A 22,638-nucleotide genomic window follows, 5' to 3' on the forward strand; every position below is an offset into this window, starting at 1 on the left:
CACCTGTTTCTGTATGTAAGTGGGAGAGTGGGAAGGTGCTGGAGTCTGAGCAGCTGAGGTCAGTCATGCAGGTGCTATATGCCTACATGACTGACCCCAATAAAAACCCTGGACACCTGGGGTCAGGTGTGCTTCCCTGGTCAGCAACACTTCACAGGAGTTGTGACATTATTGCTGAGATCATTAAGTGAATCCCTGCACAACTCTACTGGGAATGCCTACCTGGACTCCTGTTCCTGGTTTCTCCTGGACTTCACCCCATGCACCCTTTCCTTTTGCTAATTTTAATATTGACTATAACAGCTTTCTGGAGTCCTGTGATTCCAAATCCTCAAGCCTGAGGGTAGTCTTGGGGACCACTGACACACTTGGTCTTAAAGGTTCAGTATGCTGGCATATCCAGTGTATTTAATGTGCATATACTAGTAAATCCCACAGATTTAGAAAATGAGTCTAATACCAAGTCATATTTGGGAAAGATGGGAACTGAGCAGAGGCCTCACAGCCACGGTTATAACTAGGTTCTGAGAGAGGCCCGAGCACATTTACTCAGCCAGCCTTAACAACACGCCAGTGAGAAGGGGTCCCAGGCAAGAAGACCAATACTCACAGATCAAAATCCAGAGAAGCCCCAAGAAACAAAGGCAGCAAGTTGTCCCAAAGCCTTGAAGGGAAATGGTTGTGAGGGATGGCCATAGAGCAGGAGCCAAGAGAGCATAAAGGGCAAACGTCTGGGGTGGTGCCTGCTCCTTCCAGGCTTGAAAATAACGCCAAGTTAGAAATCTAAGAAATTTATGCTTGTACTTCAGACTGATATTTCCAAAGAATGATCTGTGAAGTAATGCAACAGAGTATTCGCACGTGTTTCACATACCCTGCAGAGATCTTCAGTATGCTTGCAAGACACTGGGTTAAGCAATTTTAAATAGTTTTTGTTTTTAATTGCAGGACTTTCTCAGAGCATTTACCATGCTAATGTGCACTGTGAGCTGTCAAGCAGGAGTACAACATGTGGCACTCTCAACTACTTTTGCCCACAGAATTCCTATTCAAGCAGGATTTCAGAAGTCGACTACTCTCTCGGTCACCAGATTAAAGCATATTGTGCATCTACTGAAATATAAACCCACAGTCAGCAAAACAGAAGCGTGTGTGTTTCAAAATTCTTTTCCCTGCAAACCTTTTTTGTGTGCTGCTTTGTTTGCCTTAATATCTTAAGAAAGCTCCTTGAGCAGCATGAAGGTGCACTGGAATGAGCATGGACTTTAAGAAGATAAACTGGGTATCTCCTCAGTTTCCTTGGATGATCATACTTCTCAGGGTTGTTATAAGGGTAAAAATGAGATAAAATCTTTGACTAATCTAGCAAGGTGCTGGCCTAGAGAAGGCACCAATAAATATATACCCCTCTCCCCCTTATCTTTAAGCCTTCCAGCTCTTACACACATTTTCGGGGCAGAGGAGGCGTCTTCACACTTCCTCTAGTGGTAACAGAAAGATGTGCGTGTTGGCCAAGGTGGCAGTGGTGGTGGTGGCGGTGACTTGTCCTACCCCAGGACCAAGAGAACCTGGGGTGCTTGAGCGACAGTGAGTGGGAACTCCAGAAGGACACACTTGAAACTGGATGTGATGAGAGGCCTTTCCCAGCAGGACAGGCCCCACAGTTTGTAGCACATGTAAGCTTCATTCCGCTCTTAGAGTAAATAGCCTTTTCTTTACTTCCTACTTTTCCTGGACAACCTCATTTTCCATCTGTGACAATCTTGTTAATAAACACAATAAAAGCTACCACATCTTAAGTGTATTTTTGAAGTACTGGGCAGCTTATAATAACATCATCAATACTCCTAACAACTCATAACTCAGAGAGGCAGAGTAACTTTGAGGTTTAAAAGACTGGAACCTGTGTCTGGCTCCAAACCCATTTTCACCACTGCCCTCAACTCACTCTAAGCTCCATCCTCTCTCTCAGGGGCCCCATCTGCTTCCCAGCACTGCAGCGAACTCCTCCTGCTGGTGGTCTTGGGAAGATGGCTCACCCATGTCGAGAACCTTGTGTTTCATGGTAATTGAATGTCTCCATCTTTCTGTCATTCTAGCTTTACATAGTGGATTACAGGGGCTCCTCTGAGACTCAGAGATGTCTTCTGGGGACTGGTAATGTCTCGGGGTGAAATTAGTACTTTGATGCATTAAGCAAGAAGATTAAGAGAGAAAAATGTTTTGTCCCAAGTTGGCAGATGATTGGCCATGTGATTTTCATTTCTCTATCATCTGTCAGTTGGTCGTGGGGGAAAGTCTCCTCCCTCCTCAGGGTTTACTCCAAAATCCTTATCAGAAAACACTTGCCCACCTTTCACCAGCAACAGAGTGGTTGGGGAAAGAGATGAAAAGAATATGTGTAGGGCCACTGGCCATTGATGGAAGAAGGTGTTATAAACAAGCCTTGTGTGCTATTTGCCTGGGCCAAGGAGAGAAAGCAGCTTTACTGGACGCCTGTATTTGATAGCACCTGGATCCATTTAGTAAGTATATTTACTTCATAACAACATGAGTCATGATGCCAGGATGATTAATGATCTTTTATAGTCTACCACTCTGCATAAATCCACAAGTCTATTAGGGAGATTAATTAGCTGAGATGGGGCAAATAAGCCTTTTAGTTACTTCTTTTACCATGGATCTCTTACATGGAATACATTTACCACAGACAAGGTTGGAGAACATTGGAAACCGCTTTAGGCATCGTCCAAATTAGCAACCCCTGAGGGCCTGGAAAATAATTTTAAGGTTCTTAGGTAATGTGCTTTCATATCCCAAAGGGAAATACTGATATAATCCTCCAATTGGGCGAGAAACAAGAGAGGAAAGATAATTAGGGCCGAAATTTTAGTGATAAGACTGCAAAACTTGCCGCCAAAGGCATTTTTAAATATACAGGATAATACTGTATATTATAACTACACTGGAAATAAGTGACATTGAAATACAATGGAGCAGAAATGCTATTCTCTATATGGCAAACTTCAGAATAAATGATGTTTCCCTTGATCTTCCTCCGGGAGGGTTTAGGATCCAAGCTCACGATTGTCAAGGCACCATCCGATTTCTGAAAGGAGCACCAGGCTCCCTCTTTCCCTGCACTGCTCACATGGTAAGGACAGACAGTTTGGACCAAAGGCCCCGCTGGTCACAGCCAGAGGCAGGCTGTTATGGTGTTTCACAAAGACTGAAAAAAGGTCCTGGTTTTCACATGATACAGTCCTTTTAGTTTGACTTTCAAAGCAAATTCCCCTTCTGGGAGAGGCATCCCAACACAGATGGAATAAAAGCAACGGCAGCTTGAGCCAGCTCTGCTCTTCAGCCCGTAGTGCTCATGCATTCCTTGGGGACATGCCCTTCTCAACTTTTATTATCTGATCTTGAAGGTCACAACCAGGGTCACCTAGGAAAAGGGAAATCAAAGTGCAGCCCAAGGTTTCTACTGTGAGGAGTAGCTGGGAGGGTCAGCAGGCATAACACCCAGTGAGCATTCAAGCACCTATAGTTGCCTATGGTGATCTTCAGTTAAACATTCTGGAAGCCACACCACTGTCACCATGTCAGGCTGGAAGTAACCGAGAACACCAGCACAGTATTCTCCCTGGAGACCCCAGGCACCAGCACCCCGTTATGAGCAAGTGTCACCAGATGAACTGCACTAAATGCAAGACTAGGGAAGAAGTGTCAATAGTAATACAGAAAAGCCTGAAAGGGAAGATTCTGGAAGAGGTGACACATTTAAGACCCAATACCAATTTCTATCAGGCCCACAATGGTTCTTCCCACAAAATCAAAATAAAGCAGAAACCTCATCTAGTTTTTTCCACAGAACCAATTGACTTATATGAGTTCCACATTTATAGGCCAGCACATCTCACACTATTCTTCACTGTATAGGCCATTTATCCTTTGCCTCCCCATTCCCTCTTTAGCCCAAGCAGACAACAGTGTCTGCCACGGATCTGTAAACCCTTAGCCCACACTGGCCGCTCACTTCCTGCCCCACAGCTCCCTAATCTGAGTCTACGTGGGCCCTGCCCGGAGGTTCAGCCACTGTCCCGCTGACACGGGGATACGGGTGCCTGGAGCCAGTGACACCTAGATGTGTTGATGACCAGAGCCACTTGGGGAGCTTTTATAAACATGGATTCCAATGTTTCTCTAAGAAGTGGCAAATCAGAGTCTCCTCCTGGGGGAAGGAGTCTCAGAATCCAAACGGTGCAGAGTTGTTAGAGGCACACGACTCAGAGATGCAGACCTTACGTCAGGTCAGGAGACCTAGAGTTGCTTGGAGGGCTCTCCAAATGCAGCTGCCATTCCTAAGGATCAAACAAAGGGCTTCCAGGAAAGGGTGGCCTCCTGAACCCCTTACACAATGCAGAGGGGTAGTGGAAGAGGGCTGAATGAGGAGCCAGAAAGCACAGCAGCTTGTGCAGGGCATGGTGCTGGGAGAAGAGGAAAGTGAGCATGATCTCTAGTAGCTGAGGGAAGTGACTGACACAACATATGCACCACTTTCTACAGCCAAGCCGACTTCCTGCTGGCCCAAAGAGGGGATGTGCCCATAGGTCAGAGTGTGTTGGTTAGACAGCAGCCCCAAATCTTCATCATTTACTGCCTCAGCTCACTGCCCATGGACACCCCAAACCACCCCCCTTGGATACTGGATGTGAGAAGGGCCCTTTGCAGATGTGTGCACATGCCAGGGATGGGCCTGCTCTGAGCGGCTGCCCAGACCTCTCTGTGGGATGGGATCTGTTGGCACTGCTCATCCCACCTCCCTGACTCTGGCCTTTCCCGCTGTGTGTTCTGGCTTCAGTGCTTGCTTCTGCCCCTTTGGTGCTGGTGACCCACTGGCTTTCCTTCTTGGGCTCAATCAGATTTTGGCTTCTCCATTTGGATCTCACCTCTGCTCTGCCTACTCCCACCCTCCACCCATTCTCCAACCTGGGGCAGAAAAGTCTCCGGGTGGCCCCAGGCCCATGAAATCCACATATAAGGACTAAAAACCCTACCAGGGAAAGGAGACTCCACACACTACCCTAAACCTCAGTCTCTGGAAGTATGTCCCAAAATAAAGCAACCCTAACCGCTCCCTTAGACAAACCTTCCAGTTCTGGTCTGATCATAAAATCAGAGTGTCCTGGAGCTGCTGGGGCAGGCCAGTGTGGGCATCAGGCAGCAGAGGTCAGACCTCAACAGGCCCCCATGCAGGAAGGATCAAAGGCACCCCATTCTTCTAATGTCATGTACTGCAAAGAATGAGTGATGTTTCCTCCCCTCCCCACAAGTTCCACGGGGTAGAGGAGAGAATATTTACCTTGCAGATGTTGGGTGGAATATAATTTCAACTAAATTGAAGCATACCCTCAAATTAGAAACTCTGAATTATAATTTGAATCTCAAATTACTATAGAAGGTCTCCAAGTAGCCTAGAGAAAATCACTATAAAAGAGATATTAAATTACTTCTCAAAAGAAAGCACAAGAATCACTGTAATGTTCATCTGAAAAGGGACAGCCCAGGACACCAAGGAGAACCTTGGAAAAGGCAGAGTAATAGGCCTGCCCAGTAGTAACACATGTCACTAAAGGAACTATACTGGAATCATATTAGCATTAAGATACAAAGAGAACTTAAAAATATATCTTATAAAATATAAATATAGAAATTTAAAAAGAAAAGTGCATTATATCTTATAGGATGCTCGTAAGAGCTACTCTTGGAGATGTTTTATGATATTATTGATTACTAAAACATGAACATCGTCTAAATGATGACTGACCAACACTACAGCAGTGGGCCCACCCCAGGCCGGCTCCAGAAGTTTTTACAGATCCAATTGATTCCAATGTTCATCATGATTAGGAACCTCGAGTGTAGAGTTCAGAGCCAGGTGAGCCAGGCTTTGTTTTTCCCCAATAAATGAGGATAAGTAAATTGAAATCTAAAGAGAAGTTGTAATTAGCAGAAAACATTAATAAACAATTTATAAAAGTAGGACTATAAAGGATCAGAAGACCTGGAAAGGTACTGAAAAAGAAATGAAGAGATGCCACTTTTTAGAACAGCAAAGAGATGAGTCTCCATGCTCCAATACATAAAGGAATATGTTCAGAAATGTTTACTGAAGCATTGGTTTACATAGTAACATCCTATAAACAACCATGAGAGCCATCAGTAGGTGGTTAATAAAATATATTCTGATTCACCCACTAAATGAGATACTAAATGAGTCACTCTCTGTTCACCTGAAAGCTGTTTACAATATATTTTTTTTAAGTTCAGAAAGACAGACTAAGCAACTTTATATATAGACTAGAGGCCTGGTGCACGAAATTCGTGCACGGGGGTGTGTCCCTCAGCCCAGCCTGCAACCTCTCCAATCTGGGATCCCTCTCACAATTCAGGACTGCTGGCTCCCAACTGCTCACCTACCTGCCTTCCTGATTGCCCCTAAACACTTCTGCCTGCCAGCCTTATCACCCTGTAACCACTCCCCTGCCAGCCTGATTGATGCCTAACTGCTCCCCTGCCAGCCTGATTGCCCCTAACTGCCCTCCCCTGCAGGCCTGGTCCCCCCCAACTGCTTTCCCCTGCAAGCCTGGGTCCCCCCCAACTGTCCTTCCCTGCAGGCCCAGTCACCCCCAACTTCCCTCCTCTGCCAGCCTGGTCACCCCTAACTGCCCTCCCATGCAGGCTTGATTGCCCCTAACTGCCCTCCCTTGCAGGCCTGGTCTCTCCCAACTGCCCTCCCCTGCTGGCCTGATCGCCCACAACTACCCTCCCCTGCAGGCCTGATCCCTCCCAACTGTCCTCCCCTGCTGGCCATCTTGTGGCGGCCACCTTGTGTCCACATGGGGGAAGCCATCTTTGACCACATGGGGGCAGCCATTTTGTGTGTTGGAGTGATGGTCAATTTGCATATTACTCTTTTATTAGATAGGATAGAGGCCTGGTGCACGGGTGGGGGCCGGCTGGTTTACCCTGAAGGGTGTCTCTGATCATGGTGGGGGTTCCCTTTGGGCATAGGGCAGCCTGGGCGAGGGGCCTGTGGTGGTTTGCAGGCCAGCCACGCCCCCCGGCGACCCAAGCAGAGACCCTGGTATCTGGGATTTATTTATCTTTTATAATTGAAACTTTTTAGCCTTGAGCGGAGGCCTGGGCCAGCCAGGGTGTGCAGGAAGCTTGGCTTCCTCCATTGCCAGGGAAACCCAAGCCTCCATTGCTCGCTCCATGGCCACAGCCATCGTGGTTGGGTTAATTTGCATACTCACTCCTGATTGGCTGGTGGGCGTGGCTTGTGGTTGTAGCGGAGGTATGATAAATATGCATATTACTCTTTTATTAGATAGGATTAGGGGCCCAGTGCACGAATTCGTGCACCTTGAAAGGAACTGTAAGCCGCAAGGCTGCGGTAGGCACAGGGGTGGGTCTCTGCCCATCCTCCTCACCCTCACCCGGCCCCTGCTGCTGCAGCCCCGGGTCCCCTGTTGCCGGCAGCCCTGCTCCCACCATTGCTGCTCCCACACGCTGACAGCACCAGCCCCACTGAAGGCCCGGAGCGATTGGGGCCGGCGCCATCAGCGAGTGCAAGTGGCAGTTGCTGCCCTGATCACCCCTCAGAAGCAGGGTGAGGTGGAAAAACCCTCAGGGGTGATCAGGGCTGGCAGCTAATGATGGCGCCAAGCGATTGGGACCAGTGCTGGCTGTGGGTGCGAGCGGGGCCAGCGCCGGGAGTAGGTGCGAGTGCCTGGCGAGACCGTGGCACACGGGAGCAAAGAATTTTCAGTAACCACCAGAGGCTCACCCCGATGACAGCGACCGGTGCCCCACCTTGGTCTGGTGCCCCCGCTCACCTGTTCCACCATCTCTCTAGGGCTGATGCCCACCATGTTCTGCACACACCCCCTGGTGGTCAGCGCACTTCATAGTGACTGGTTGTTCCAGTTGTTCCGCCTATTTGCATATGAGCCTTTTATTATATAGGATTATCTTAGTTTTAATTGGAAATTAAATACCATATAAAACCAAATAATAATGGCAGTTATTTCTGAGTGATAGCATCAGAGCTGATTTCTTCTCTTGCCATTAGTCCCTACTTTTGTTTAAAAATATACAAACCACAATAATAAAACCCCTAACCTTTAATGAAAGAAAATTAGTAGGTAATTAGGGGAAAATGACCTTAGGGCAGATAACTTTCCTTAGTTCTGCAGCAAAGGCACAGATTATCCTATATAATAAAAGCCCAGTGACCAGAATGACCAGAGACCAGAACCACCTTGGCCCCTCGCCGGGCTGGCCCCGCCCCCCAGCAAGAGGTTAAGGGTGATCAGGCAGGCAGGCAGAGTGGTTAGGGGTGATCAGGCAGGCAGATGAGTGGTTAGGGGTGATCAGGTAGGCAGGCAAGTGGTTAGAGGCAATCAGGTAGGCAAGCGAGCGGTTAGGGGCGATCAGGTAGGCAGATGGCCCCTCGCTGGGATGGTCCTGACCCCAGCAAGTGGTTAGGGGCAATCAGGCAGGCAGGCAGAGTGGTTAGGGGCGATCAGGCAGGCAGACAAGTGGTTGGGGGTGATCAGATAGGCAGGCGAGCAGTTAGGGGTGATCAGGTAGGCAGGCCAGAGGTTAGGGGTGATGAGGCTGGCAGGCAGAGCCCCGCGATCAATCTCCTCAAAGAGGGAGACCCGGGCCACAGCCTGTGGGAGGGACGCTCGGCAGCTGCGACGGGAGGTGCTGGCGGCGGTGGACGCTGCAAGGGCGGGGCTGGCGCCACGGTGGCTCCTGAGCGGGCATGGCGCCTGCAGCTGGCCCAGGCCCCAGGATTGCAGCCTCCCCCTGCGGCTTCTGCAGGGCTGGACTGCCACTCCTCCTGCCATGATGCCTGGGCAGATCCCGGACCCTTCCATGGCTGCAGGCTCTCTGCCAGGGCTCGGCCCCCTGACAGGACTCCCCAGCTCCCCCCTGACTGCAGAGGAGCTGAAATACGCTGACATCTGCAACATTGGGGCCATGATCACCCCTTTGCACTTCCTGGAGGTGAACCTGGCAAGAGGCCAAAACCTGTGAAAAGTGAGCTAGATGAGGAAGAGGAGCAGAGGAAAAGGTGCAGGGAAAAGAACAAAGTGGAGGCAGCCCCATGCCGGAGCAAGAAGAAGGGGCGGACGGAGTTTCTGCAGCGGGAATCTGAGTGGCTGGAGCTCATGAATGCGGAGCTGAAAACCCAGATGGAGGAGCTGAAGCAGGAGTGGCAGCAGCTCATCCTGAGGCTCAACCGGCATCGTCAGGACCGACAGCGTTAAGACCCCGGACTCAGAAGGCAACCCACTGCTGGAGCAGCTGGAGAAGTGGCCATGGGCTGGGAAAGGAAGTGGAGGAGGAGGAGATGGAGAGGGAGGAGCAGGAGGGTCCCAGAGGGCTCTTCCTTGCTGCATGAAAAACTCTTCAGTGAGGCTCAGCACAGCCAGCATCAGCCAGGCTTTTTTTGTGAAACTCAGATCAGCCACACCAGGGGAAGAAACCCAGGCTGATGAAACCCAGGACCAAGCGTTGAGACCAAAGTAGTCCTGAGGGGGGCCTGTTCTGCCTGGGGCCAGGCTTGCAGGAGGCCGGACAGAGGCTCTGGGCTGGAGAGACACCCAACCAGGCAGCTGTGGGCACTTCTCCGGCCTCGGAAAAGCCATGAGTTGCAACCAAAATTAGGCCGAGTACGGAACTCGGAGTAAAACTGGAATCTGCCTGCCCCCAGCCCTGACCCTGACCCTGACCCTGATCCTGATGCCAGGCTGGAGAAGGGCACAGTGCCAGGCCCTGCTGTACCCACCCACCGTGGTCCAGCTCAGTCCTGCCCGGAGCGGCAGCTGGGGCGCACCCTCGCCGGCCCTGCTGGAGTTGCTGTGGGCACCAGGCACGGGTGCCCTTCCAAAGCATATACCGTATTTTCCGGCGTATAAGACGACTGGGCGTATAGAAGATGTTCCTGGGTTAAAAAGTCATCTTATACGCCGGAAAATACGGTACTCACTGAATGTTTACAGACTAGCTGTCCTGGCAGGGCTTTCAACTGCACATGTTTTTTACACTTTCTTTTTTTAAAAATATTTTTTACCAAAAAAAAAAAAAAAAGATTTTATACAAGCAATATATAAATTTATTTCTATAATCACTCAATGTGATACAATATAAATATGCCATGGTTTGTTTGTTACGGGCAGATATTCAGCAGTTATGGCCATTGCATGTAACTTCTAAGTACTGTAGTCTCTGGGTGTTAGGGGCGATCAGGCAGGCAGGCAGAGTGGTTAGGGCCTGCCTGCAGGGACGGGATGCAGTGCATTTCCATCCTGGTAAACCCTTCATAGTACTCAGTTCTGTACCACTCAGTAAACATTACTGAAAGAAAGAAAGAAAGAAAGAAAGAAAGAAAGAAAGAAAGAAAGAAAGAAAGAAAGAAAGAAAGAAAGAGGGAGGCCCAGGCCACCAGCCGGCGACGCTGTGGCAGGTGCACGGCCGGCCAGCGATCACCCCGCAGAGGGAGGCCCAGGCCAGCCAAGCCTGTCGCCTGAAGGGGGCGGTGACTGGTGGCAGGGGGGAGGGGGCAGTGCTGCAGAGATGGCAAGAAGTGGCAGTGGCAGGGGTGGGGCCAGCTTCCTGCAGCCAGGGGAAGGAAAGCCCTGATAGGCCCTGATCTCAGACCAGGCCTAGGGACCTTACCTGAGGGGTCCCAGATTGTGAGGGGGTGCAGGCCGGGCTGAAGGACTCCCCCGCCCCCGAGTGCACAAATTTTCATGCACCGGGCCTCTAGTATTAAATAAAACAGTCTCTGTCTAGATCTTACTTACCTTCTCCCTTAGCAAATTCTTATTTCCTAAAAGGGACTTTGATTCAAACAAATATTGTTTTGGACAATGGTAAAATGTCAGAGCAAAAGATTCCCCTGGGCGTGAGTTCAGAAAAAAAATATTTTCAGGAAAAAGATATTTACAAGGCACTTTGATGCTCACTTAGAATTTGCCAGCACAATCCATTTATTTTATATCTGGCTTGTAATTTCTTAATTTGGAACTTAAGCGACTTCTCATGTACTGTTCGACTGCCAGACATTACATGAAGCGTTTAAAGCAGACAGAGCAATCAAAAAGAACACATCATACTCTCCAGATTTTTACTGGTACTTCTTACTCTTATACTAGTGTCTTCATGGATAACTGTTTGGGGATTGGTAAGTATTAGGGCTTTGAACAGGCACTGAGAGATTCAGTGGGAAAAGTGACGAGGAACTTCTATGAATACAGCATCTGGTCCAGAAATAATAACCAAACCAATCCCTAATACTCAGCATGAATCAAAGCACCCCAAGTTCCAGCCGTCCTGGTGTAGCTCTGAAAGCCCCTGCTACACAGAGGTCCTCATCTCGGAGGGATATTCTCTGATTCCCAACCAAGGTACTGCTTATGTTCTTTTGTTAACTTGGTTAGTACTTGAAAAAAACCTAAAACACATAGGAGTGTTGTATCCTTAAAGACAGAATAGATAAAATTAATATTTAAGAAAAAGCTCAGTTCTGCTAAGTATTTAGAGGGAACACATCTATACATAGAAAACTTTTCTTTTTATGAAAACTTGGCCCTTGTTATACAATAGGGATGATAACTTTTCCGTTTGTTCCAAACTGCTCCAATGTAGGAATCTATTCCAAACAGATTTTCTAAAACAATCAAAAGGCACATATATGAAAATTCCATCCTTTATCCCCAAGAGGTATGAGAGTTACCATCTGTTAGTTTAGGGCTTTCGAAACCTGCTTTCTAAAAGGTCAGAATCTCTTTCAGGGCCAGATTAAAGGCCAGGGCAGCCAGGAGGATGCCAAGACGCCAAAATATAACAATTAACTAGAGAGAACTAGTTAATATAACAATTATTTGCCAGAACTCCTCTCGAAGAGGGCTCTGTGAGTGGTTGGAAGTCCTCTGATGAGGGGCCCTGTGATGGTCCTGACAACATAACAGGTAGGCCTAAGTGACAGCAGCTCTCGCTTGCATGCTCAGTTGGGCATGCACATTTGAGGCCAGAGCTGAAATGCCCAGAGTGATAAAGGAGCTGCTGCCCACAATGGTCCTACTCTAAAAAGTATGGAACAAATAGATGAAGAATGTCAAAGCACCCATAGTCCTTAGTTTGCCTCTATCAAAAGGCCAACCATCTATAATAATCTATAATAATAAAAGGGTAATATGCTAATTAGATCAGACATCATTCCAGACGTCCTTCCTGACGAAGCTGGGGCCAGAGGGAAGCCAGCAGGGGTCCCGGGTGCCTGTAGGCAGCCTGGCGGGGAGCCAGCTAGGGTCCCGGGTGCCTGCCGGTGGCCAGAGGAGGGAAGTCGGTGCTGGAAGCTGGGGGTAAGAAGGCCTACTCTTGCACGAATTTTCGTACATCAGGCCTCTAGTTTAAAAATAAAGCTACAAGGTAACATAAGTATTAAACACCTCAAAATATGGTAAAATAGTTTTAAACAGTCCCATAAAAGTCACCCTACCCCATTCCTCCTCTTTTAATTATCATTCTGCTCTGTGTTTCTCATCCCCACTGTCCAGCTGAGCAGGATGGAGCACAGCTCAGAGCAGACACACAACAGGCCAGGGCAGAACCTGAGAGGACCTGGCAGATTCAAGGGGAGGGGTGATGCCCAGCACCAAACCAGGCAGTCCCCAGGTTTAAAGCCATCTGAGAAGGAACTTGCAAATTCCACACAATGGGAGGCATTATTGTAAAGGAGATTGGAGGCTTTGCAACAATCCAGCACTGGTGCCAGGTATTGTAATAGGTACTTTTCATTCCTTGTTTCATTGGATCTGAATATTAATCCTGCAAAGTCTGCATAACCATCCGCATTTCACAGATAAAAATCTAGGGCTCACAGGGTTTAAGAAAGGTGTCCAGGGTGCCACAATTAGCAAGGGCCTGAGCCGGAATCAAATCTACATTTGTCTGAATTCAATGACTATGCTCTTCTTGAGAGACAGACAGAAACAGAACTATCTAGGAAGAAGGCAATGTGCCCCTGGACTTTACATCAGGAGACAGGGTTCTATTCCAGGTTTCAAATCTTCCTAACTGGGGCAAGTCACCTAATCTCTCTGGGAGAGACAATATATATGTTGATAAAATTGGAGGGTGCAAGGGCAATGATAGTAAAAACAACAATGCCTGATTAAGAAAATTCAAGAAGCTCATTAAGATGAGTCAGAGGTCGGTGGGCAAGGTGGAAGGTGCCAAGGTGGGCAGCAGACACCCTGAGAGGTGTCCTGAGCTAATGGTTCCTAAGGAGGAGGGACAACTATAAGCGGAGAGCTGAAGCCTGCAGCCAAGGGCATCCCTGGGCCCGACAACAAAGATTCTGCTTATTCAGCCATGGAGAGGATCAAAACAAAATGTCAGCACTGAACCAGGGGATTAAAGATAAATTAATTAGCCATAAATCTGCAGACTGAGGAGAGATGTGGAGTCGGTCCCATGGAAGAAGGGACTATCTGGAGCAGTGGTTCTCAACCTTCCTAATGCCGCGACCCTTTAATACAGTTCCTCATGCTGTGGTGACCCCAACCATAAAATTATTTTCGTTGCCACTTCATAACTGTAATTTTGCTACTGTTATGAATGGCAATGTAAATATCTGTGTTTTTCAATGGTCTTAGGCAACCTGCTAGCGGTTCTCAACCTGTGGGTCGCGACCCACAGGTTGAGAACCGCTGCTGTAGAGCCTAAGACCATCGGAAAACACAGATATTTACATTATGATTCATAACAGTAGCAAAACCACAGTTATGAAGTGGCAATGAAAATAATTTTATGGTTGGGGGTCACCACAACATGAGGAACTGTATTAAAGGGTTGCGGCATTAGAAAGGTTGAGAATCACAGATCTAGAGGAACGCAGAGGAGAAGAAATGAAACCTCATCAGGTGAAAAAAAATAGTGAGATCATACATTTGTAGCTGATTTTATAATAGACATAGCTGAAACCCTGGTCCAGCAGAAAAGTAAATGTTTGTAAGTTGGTCCTGCAGAAGAGTGGGATGGCCTTTTAATAATGGAAATGTCTTGGGAAATAACAACAAATTGGAGGGCTCAAATTTCCAAAATTTTAAAACTTGCTGCAAAGTTATAGTAATGAAGACAACATGGTATTATCACAAGGCTAGACATATAAACAATAGTACAGAACTGAGAGTCTAGCAATAAATCCTTATATCTATAGTTAATTGTAAAAAGGTGAAAGATTTGTAAAGTGAAAACTATAGAACACTGATGAAAGAAATTAAAAAAGACACAAATGAATGCCATCCCATGTTCATGGATAGAAAGTCTTAAGATTGTTAAAATGGCAACACACCTAAAGAAATCTACAGATTTCTATTAAAATCTCTATTAAAATTTTTTATAGAAATTGAAAAACACAGCACTAACTGTACACCCGAAACATATATAATTTTATTAACCAATGTCACCCCAATAAATTCAAATAAAAGGAAATAAAATAGTTTTACTGATTAAAAAAGGAAAGAAACAACAGTACTAAAACTCCTATGGAACTACAGAAAACCTCAAATAGCCAAAACAAATCTTGAGAAATAAAGTTTGAGGCATCACATGTCCTGATTTCAAAATATAATACAAAGCTACAATAATTAAAATAGTAAGTTAGTGGCATAAAGATAGACACATAGACCAATGGAACAAAATAAAGAACCCAGAAATCAAACCATACATATACAATCAACTTATCTTCAACAAAGATGCCAATAATACAAGGGGAAAGGACAGTCTCTTCAACAAGTAGTGTTGGGAAAACTGAGTATCCACATGCAAAAATTGGGCCACACACAGAAGTTACTAGTAATTTGAAATGAATTAGAACCTGAAATTGTAAAACCCCTAGAAGAAAACTTAGGGGGAAAGCTTTATGACATTGGTTTTAGCTATGTTTTCATGACACCAAAAACATAGGCAACAAAAGCAAAAATAGACAAGTGAGATTAAATCAAACTAAAAAACTTTTGCGCAGCAAAAGAAATAATCATCAGAGTGAAAAGTCAATCTAACCTTGGGAGAAAATATTTGCAAAGCACATATCAGATAAGGGGTTAGTTTCCTAAATTATAAGGAACTCTTACAACTCAATAGCAAAAACAAACAAACAAACAAACAAACATAAAAACCCTGTTAACCAGATTTTTAAATTGGTTCAAGACTTGAATAGACACTTCTCCAAAGAAGATATACAAACAGCCAACAGGCATAAAAAAGTATGTTCAACATCACTAACCATCAGGAAAATGCAAATCAAAACCACAATGAGGTATTACCTAACATCTGTTAGGTTGGTTATTAAAAAATTAAAAAGACAAGAGTTGATGAGGATATGGAAAAATTGGAATCCTGATATGCTATTGAAGGGAAAGCAAAATGGTGCAGTCGGTATGGAAAATAGTATGAAGATTCCTCAAAAAACTAAAAATAAAACTACCACATGATCCAGCAATCCTACTTCTGGGTATTTATCCAAAAGAATTGAACTCAAGATCTTGAAGAGATATTAGCCCTCCCCTGTTCTTGCAGCACTATTCACATAAGCCAAAATGTACACATAACCTAAATGTCCATTGATGGATGAATGCACAAAGAAAATGTGTGTGTATATACTAGTATATTCCTATATAATAGAAGTCTAATATGCAAATCAATCAAATGGCAGAATGACCGGTTGCTATGATGCGCACTGACCACCAGGGGGCAGATGCTCAATGTAGGAGCTGCCCCCTGGTGGTTAGTGCGCTCCCACAGGGGGAGTGCCGCTCAGCCAGAAGCTGGGCTTACAGCTGGTGAGTGCAGCAGTGGTGGGGAGTGGACCTAAGCTGGCCGTCGGACATCCCCTGAAGACTCCTGGACTGCGAGAGGGCACAGGCTTGGCTGAGGGACCTCCCTGAGTGCATGAATTTTGTGCACTGGGCCTCTAGTATATAGATATATTACTCGGCCTAAAAAAACATGATGGAAATCCTATAATATGTAATAACATGTATGAACTTTGAGGACACTGTGCTAAATGAAAGAAATCAGTCATAGAAGGACAAATGCTACATGTTTATGCATATGATATATCAAAAATAGTCAAACACATAGAATCAGAAAGTAGAGTGGTGGTTTCCAGAGGCTGGGAGAAGGAGGAAATAAAGAGTTGCCAATCAATGGACAGAAATTCTCAATTTTACAAAATGAGTAAGTTCTAGAGATCTGCTGTACAACTGATATCATTAAAACTAACCTAGTTATTAATAAAAGGAAAGGAGCAAAGGGAAGGCCAGGCATTATAAGGCATAGTCATTTGTGCAGCTTTGCCAGGAAGCTGCAGTTTAACACTCCCTAGGGAGCAGATCTATTCCCTGCAGATCGCTGGGGGGAAAGACTTTACGGGGGGAGAATAGACACATGCCCAGTATTGTCTGGGTGGTATAGGGAAGGTGGTTATCTGTCAGTCACACTTGGGAGCAAGTCACTGGCCAGAGTAGGTGTGAAATATTTAATCCCCTAAACAAAAGAATGTGTTCTCCTGTCTCCTGGCTCTCTTGTTTCACTTGGGACTCTTGCTGCAGGGGCCACACTCTCTTGGCTCCCCTGCATTCGCCACACACAATGGGATAATGCTACTAGCCTGATGCGGTGCTGGACCCAATTCCAACATGGAATGGAAACTATGGACCCGGCTTTACTTCTAGCTCTACTGAATCCCCAGCTGCACTTTTGATAGGACTGGATTAAGGGAAATGGGAATTTGGAAACCCAGAATGTAATTCCCTGCAAATAAAAATTATCCATCCTCCCACACAAGTCTTAGAAAATTATTTTTCTCAAGCTATCGTAAGGATCCCCACTCCCAGCACTCAGTGGGGAAAGGATACCTCACTTCCACCAATAACACAACATTGTCTCTGTAATTACCTATACTTAAAAATTTTTTAACAGGGTAGATTTCATATTAAATATTCTTACTACAATAAAATACAGATAAAGAAATAATGGAAGATATACCAATGGCCAAGAAGCACTTGCAAATATTTATAAAAATGGAAGAGAGCATGGGAAGAAAGAGAAAGAGAAGAGCACTAAAGCCTATTTTAGTTACCTTTCACATATTATCTCATTTAATCCTTACAGAAATTCTATAATGTCAATAGTATTAATGCCATTTTGAGATAAGGAAACAGAGGCTCAGAGCCATTTCAGTAAGTAGTCACAGCTAATAAATGGCAAGGTTGGAATAAGACTTCTCAAAATGTTACTAAAATGACAGCAACCAAGATTATGACTTAAAGGAATAGGATGCAGTTTTCATATGCACTGAAAACTGGGACTTTGAGTTTATGGCACTTTTACAGCATGATAACACATAAAAACCTGTGATAAAATTTTATGTCTAGGAAGCCTTGGCCTGTGCGGAGGATAATGCAGGACAGGTGTTGCACAGATTTATACATGCTACTTGGCCATTCCCCTCCATCCCGCTCAGCACAACTGCTTCTCTGACAAGCAGAAAGACTTGGCAGGAAAATGCAACTTGCCCAAGAGGCACAAACTAATAGAGACAACTGGCCTCAGCGAGGCTTCAGAGGTCACCTGGTCTTAGTGAGTCGGAACACGTACCACCGACCAGATGTATCTAAATCACCTTGGAAGCTTGTTAAATGCAAATTCCTGGGCCTCACTCCAGACCTCTGGGGAGTAAAGCCCAGAAATGGGAATGTTTAAAAGGCTCCCCGGGGAGCCCTTATATGTTGTTGGTGAATGTAAATTGGAGCATTGACTTTGGAAAAGAGTTTGGCAGTTTCCTAAAAAGTTAAATATAGAATTTCCATATGACCCAGCAATCCCACTTCTAGGTACCTACCCAAGAAAAATGAATACATACATCCCACAAAAACTTGTACATGAACCTTCTTAGCAGCATTACTCATTGTCTGCTAAGTCCATAAACTGAACCAAATGTCCATGAACAGACAAATGGGTAGACTAAAATGGAATACTATTGAGCAATAAAAAGGAACAATCCGCTGATACATCCTACAACATTAATGAACCTCAAAAACATTCCATTAGGTAAAAGAAGACAGATGCAAGAGACCACATATTGTTTGATTCTATTTATATGAAATGTCCAGAGACAGAAAGTACACAGATTACTGAGGGCTTGGGGCGGTGGGTGAGAATGGGGATTAGCGTGGGCATGCGGAATGTTACTGCCATGATGAAAATCAGTTATAAAACTGATATATGGTGATGGCTGCACAAGTTGGTAAATGTACTAAAAATCATTGAATTGCACACTTGAAATCAGTCAATTTCATATGTAAAATATGCCTCAGCTCCCTGGGTGATTTTGATGCACCAGCAGATTTGGAAACCACTGAATTTCAATATACTTATCTGACAATGAGAAAACTGAAACTCAGAGGGAGATGATTCACCCAGGGTCACACAGTGAGTTTACACAGAGCCAGATGCCTCTGATCTGTGTCTCTGCAAAAGGAAACAGAGGGCCGGGCATGACCTGATAAAATGAACCAAAGGGAACAGCCAACCTCAGTGAGTCAGTCTGCATTAAACCCTTTCCCCTCAAATAGCAGGAAGCCGGCTTGTTTTGCAGGAAAGGGGCTCAGGAAGCAGCTGGAGGACAGTGGAAGGACCACAGACTTGGAGTCAACAGGCCTGAGCTAAAATCCTGACCCTGAGAGTTAGTGGTGACCCTGGGCAGGTCATTCTACCTCCCTGAGTCTCATCTTGTTCATCCACCTGTAAATGGAGCTGATAACATCATGCTCCCATGATCACCATGACATGGGTAAGGAAGACATTGAGTAATAGAGGCAAGAGATGATTCCACATGACTTCCTTCCTGTCTCACTGAAACCACAGATGTCCAGCCCAGTCTGCTTATCTAAATGCCACAACTAGAGCATCCCTTTCACCTTTAGGATACTCACAGGTCCTTCAAAGGTTTTCTGATGCAAGCACCGCCAACCCACCTCAATCTAGGTCCCAGTCCCAGCTTCATCTAACTTCCCAGTTGTCATAAAACTCTGGAAAAGGGGAAATATGATTGTATTTCTTTACAGATATGACAGCCCCTGACTGAGAACAGTATGTTAAAAATAACAACCTTCCGAGTGGCCACCGATGCATCAAATACTGCATTGGGTGTGGTGTTATTACAAGACCAAGAGAATGTAAAATATTCTGTAATATATCTCAGCAGAAATCGTTTCCATGGAAAAGAAATCTGTCTTCTATCTAAGAGGAATGTTTGGTAATTATTTGGGCCTTGGATAAACTCAGGCCATACGTTTTGGGCCAGGCGTTTACATTATGTACTAATCATAGAGCCCTGATGTGAAGACAGACATTGTAGACCAAGAACAGTGAGTTCCCAAGATGGTCAAGGCAGCGTCAGCACTTACAGAGGGACGTGCAGCCAGCGTCAGGATGGGGAACATTTAGGCCAAGATGCTTTTCTTAGAAGGACAGATGTAAGCACTGGTGTCTCCTGAACTGAACCCACTGAAGTGGGGCTGAGCTCTCAGCCCGTGTGATCAGACGATGTCAACGTGGCAGGAGGCACAGGTGCGTAGGTCCCTGTCCAGCTCTGCTTGCTTCAGCCATGTTCTGTTTGCTTTATTTGACTTCTTGGAGGAACCTGTTTGTGTCATTGACTATTAGCTCCTGGTAACTGAACTAGACAGTGACTAACAGACATTCTTTGTAAAAGTCACTTGGGACAGACAAGAAGACAACAGAAAGAGAAGCTCACATCTTAATGACAACAGAGCAGCTATAGACTGGAAGGAAGAAAGCTTAAATTGAGATCATTTGATTCAGAGCGGTATTAAAGACTTGTTGAAAATATAATTTTAAGCAGCAGTAGCAGAGAATAAATGACTACAGGAGCTATTATGGGGGCGGACTAGGGAAGGAAAAATATGAAGGAAAGCAATGAGTAGGAGGACTAATATCTAAAATGGGAATGACAAATACTTAGCACCTGAGCTGCAAAGACCCCGCCCAGGATTCATGGTGGCTTCAGCAGAGGGAGTGTGGGGTACATTCCTCTCTCAGGCCTGAAGGGAAAGCCTAGATTTTCACTTCCAGTTAAATATAGAGGGGTGACTATCTGCCTTTGCCTCCTCTTCCTCCCCAAACCCTACCAAAATGTTGGTAAAACAATTAAAAATAATTTAACTCACAAGGATAAAGGCAACCGACAGGAGACATCAGCAAATAAAGGTGTCAACAGACTTGGAGAAAAGTGGAGGAAAAAATGGTAATAGAGAATAAGCTGCAAACTCAGTAAAGGATGCTGCTGAGACCAAAGCTAATTGCAGGACCACCCGCAGCTCAGCCCTTGGAAGCACAAGTTCCATGAAGGATGGGGATGGGAATCAGGATGGAAAGCAGAGTCACTGAGCCCACTTTATGCAGCCAAACCAAAGTGCATCCCACATACCCACCTCCAAGCACACAAGAGGTTTATTCTTAGGAGAAATTGAGGAGAGGCAACAGACTTTGTACATTGCTGACATGTACACGTAAGGAACTGTTTGACATTGAAATTGGGACTCAAAAGAACTGTTGGCCCAGAAAGAAACTCACTATAGACTGATTCATTTGCCTCTCAGCATAACCATTATTGCTTGTCTCATTTTCGGTTCTTATAGTGAATTTCTAGTATCACATGAGCTCACTCATCTAGGGGAAATGATGAACAACATAGACTGATGAACAAGAACAGCATCGATCAGACTGTCAGACCTCAGAGGGAAGGTAGGGGAGGGTGGGGACAAGGGAGATAGATCAACCAAAGGACTTGTGTGCTTGCATATGAGCCTAACCAGTGATCACGGACAACAGGGGGGTGGGGGCATACGTGGGGAGGGGTTTGGGATGGGAATGGGGGGATGAGGACAAATATGTGATACCTTAATCAATAAAGTAATTTAAAAATTTTTAAAGCTTAACAGAGACTCTAGATGATATCTAAGCAAACTCCCTAGAAAGTAGAACCAAAAAACAAAACAATGGAAAATAGGAAAGAAAATTGGAGACACTATCCAAAAAAGAGCTCCAGAAATACAGAGTGGGGAAAATATGAAGAGGAAACCTATCAAAGAATTATTAAAAGAAGTGACCCACAAACGAGTTTCTAGCTTGAAAGGCTTCATTGTAAGGTATGCACATGATACAGTAGACACTAAAGAGCCCTCCCCAAGGTGTCTCACTGCTTAAGCATGTGAATACCAGGGACTACTTCCAGAGGCAAAATTCACGTTTCACACAAAGCAAGGAGCTTCAGAAGGGTCCTGGTACAGAATGCTGCAAGACAACAGGAAGACCTTCAGAATTCCCAGAGAAAAATGAGCTCCAATCTTAATTTGTAAAACTAGTTTAATTGTAAGCCAGTTGTGGGGTGGAATAAGCACCTTTTTTTATATATGCAAAAGCTAAAGATAAAATACCTTCTCTGCCCTTCCTTAGGTAGCTGCTGGAGGAGATGCTTCAGCCAAGCAAGAGAATAAACCAAAAAGCAGAAGAGATGGGATGGGGTTGACAGGGCCATCGTAATACAGGATGCCAACTAAGCCCCAGCCTAGAACAGAACCAGTCCAGACTGGAGCAGGAAGGTAAAGGACTAAAGGGGAAGGTGTCCAAGAGGAAGCAAAATGTAAATGGCAGCTATTTTATGTATTTGAGCACTTGGAAAAATTGATAGATGCCAAAAGGATACTGTGACAACTCTGGCCAGTGTGACTCAGTTGGTTGAAGCGTCCCACAAACCAAAAGGTCTCGGTTCAATTCCTGGTCAGGGCACATATCCAGGTTTCAATTTGATCCCGGATTGGGGTCTGTGGGGAAGGCAAAGCCCTCTCACATCAATATATCAATGTCTCTCTCCCTCTCTCTCTCTCTCTCTCTCTTCCTCCCTTCCTCCCTCCCTCCCTCCCTCGCAATAAAACATATTTTAAAAAGGAAAGAAAGAACCCAGGTGCTTCATCTCTTTCTATCTTTTTTTTTTTTAAGGTGCTGTGACAATTTTGTGTCAACTTGACTGGGTCACTGGGTGCCCAGATATCTGGTCAAACATCATTCTGCAAGTGTCTATGAGTGTCTCCGGGTGGGATTACATCTAATTTAGTGACAGAGTAAAGCACACTGGCTTCCCTCACGTGGATGGCCCATCCAATCAGTTGAAGGCCTGACCAGAACAAAAAGACTGAATTTCTCCTATCTCAGTGGCTCGAGCTGGGACATCAGTTTTGTTCCTTCCTTTGGAGTCAAACGAAAATGTCAGCTCTCCTTGTGTCTCGGGCCTGCTGGCTTTCGGAATGGAACTACAGCACCGACTCCCTTGAATCTCCAGCTTGCAAACAAACTGCAGATCTTGGGACTTGCCAGCCTCCACAATTGTGTGAGCCAATTCCTTATAATAAACTATATATCCCCATCCTATTGGTTCTGTTGCTCTGGAGAATCCTGACTAATACAGAC

The 22,638-nt window shown here is 45.4% G+C and overlaps 1 protein-coding gene and 1 pseudogene across 3 annotated transcripts in view; one reads left to right on the forward strand and one right to left on the reverse strand.

Annotated features, from left to right (window-relative positions):
- THSD4 (thrombospondin type 1 domain containing 4) overlaps positions 1–22,638 on the reverse strand; it is a 704,967-nt gene that overhangs the window by 488,118 nt on the left and 194,211 nt on the right. The window lies entirely within an intron of this gene.
- LOC307102019 (jun dimerization protein 2-like) lies at positions 8,902–9,606 on the forward strand (annotated as a pseudogene). The gene has a single exon. The product of its transcript is annotated as a jun dimerization protein 2-like (transcript).

The sequence above is a fragment of the Cnephaeus nilssonii genome, assembly GCF_951640355.1.
Source record: "Cnephaeus nilssonii genome assembly, chromosome: 1".
Lineage (NCBI taxonomy): Eukaryota > Metazoa > Chordata > Mammalia > Chiroptera > Vespertilionidae > Cnephaeus > Cnephaeus nilssonii.